Here is a 1,662-nt window from a genome sequence, read left to right as displayed (position 1 = left end):
AGCGGTACGCCACCAACACTGTTTATAGTGGGAGTGGTGTGCTACTGACCTCAACTTGGGATGTTGTGGGTCGGTGGGCAGAATACTTTGAAGACCTCCTCAATCCCACCAGCACGTCTTCCACTGAGGAAGCGGAGCCTGGGGACGCTGGGTCGGGCCCTCCAATCTCTAGTGCTGAGGTCACCGAGGTGGTTAAAAAGCTCCTCGGTGGCTGGGCCCCGGGGGTGGATGAGATTCGCCCAGGGTTCCTTAAGGCTCTGGATGTTGTAGGGTTGTGTTGGCTTATGCGACTCTGCAATATTACGTGGACATCAGGAGAAGTTCCCCTGGATTGGCAGACCGGGTTGGTGGTCCCCCTATTCAAAAAGGGGGACCGTAGAGTGTGGTGTTCCAACTACAGGGGAATCACGCTCCTAAGCCTCCCTGGTAAGGTCTATTCGGGGCTTCTGGAGAGGAGGATCCGTCGGATAGTCGAACCTCGGATTCAGGAGGAGCAGTGCAGTTTTCGTCCTGGCCGTGGAACACTGGACCAGCTCTACACTCTCAGCAGGGTCCTGGAGGGTGCGTGGGAGTTTGCCCAACCGGTCTACATGTGCTTTGTGGACTTGGAGAAGGCGTTCGACCGTGTCCCTCGGGGGACCCTGTGGGGGGTACTCTGGGAGTATGGGGTACCGGGCCCTTTGATACGGGCTGTTAGGTCCCTGTATGACCGGTGTCAGAGCCTGGTCCGCATCACTGGCAGTAAGTCAGGCTTGTTCTCGGTGAGAGTTGGACTCTGCCAAGGTTTCCCTTTGTCACTGATTCTGTTCATAACTTTTATGGACAGAATTTCTAGGCGCAGCCAAGGTGTTGAAGGGATCCGTTTTGGTGGCCTTAGGATTGCGTCTCTGCTTTTTGCAGATGATGTGGTCTTATTGGCTTCATCAGATCGTGATCTACAGCTTTCGCTGGAGCGATTTGCAGCCGAATGCGACGCGGCCGGGATGAAGATCAGTTCCTCCAAATCCGAGGCCATGGTCTTGAGCTGCAAAAGAGTAGAGTGCCCTCTCCGGGTCAGGGAGGAGGCCCTACCCCCAAGTGGAGGAGTTCAAGTATCTTGGGGTCTTGTTCACGAATGAGGGAAAAATAGAGCGTGAGATCGATAGGCGGATATGTGCAGCATCTGCAGTGAAGTGGGCGCTGTACAGGTCTGTCGTGGTGAAGAGAGAGCTGAGTCAAAAGGCAAAGCTCTCAATTTACTGATCGATCTACATTCCTATCCTCATCTATGGCCACGAGCTTTGGGTTGTGACCGAAAAAATGAGATCTCGGATACAAGCGGCCAAAATGAGTTTTCTCTGCAGTGTGTCTGGGCTCTCCCTTAGAGACAGGGTGAGAAGCTCGATCATCCGGGAGGGACTCAGAGTAGAGCCGCTGCTTCTCCACGTCGAGAGGAGCCAGTTGAGGTGGCTTGGGCATCTGTTTAGGATGCCTTCTGGACGCCTCCCTGGTGAGGTGTTCTGGACACGTCCCACCGGAAGGAGGCCCAGAGGAAGACCCAGGTCATGCTGGAGGGACTATGTTTCTCGGCTGACCTGGGAACGCCTCAGGATTCCCCCGGAGGAGCTGGCCCAAGTGGCTGGGGAGAGGGAAGTCTGGGCCTCCCTACTTAGGCTGCTACCC

The sequence above is a fragment of the Nematolebias whitei genome, chromosome 5, assembly GCF_014905685.2.
Source record: "Nematolebias whitei isolate Nwh7 chromosome 5, NemWhi1, whole genome shotgun sequence".
In the NCBI taxonomy this organism is placed as follows: domain Eukaryota; kingdom Metazoa; phylum Chordata; class Actinopteri; order Cyprinodontiformes; family Rivulidae; genus Nematolebias; species Nematolebias whitei.
This window is presented reverse-complemented; position numbering follows the sequence as displayed.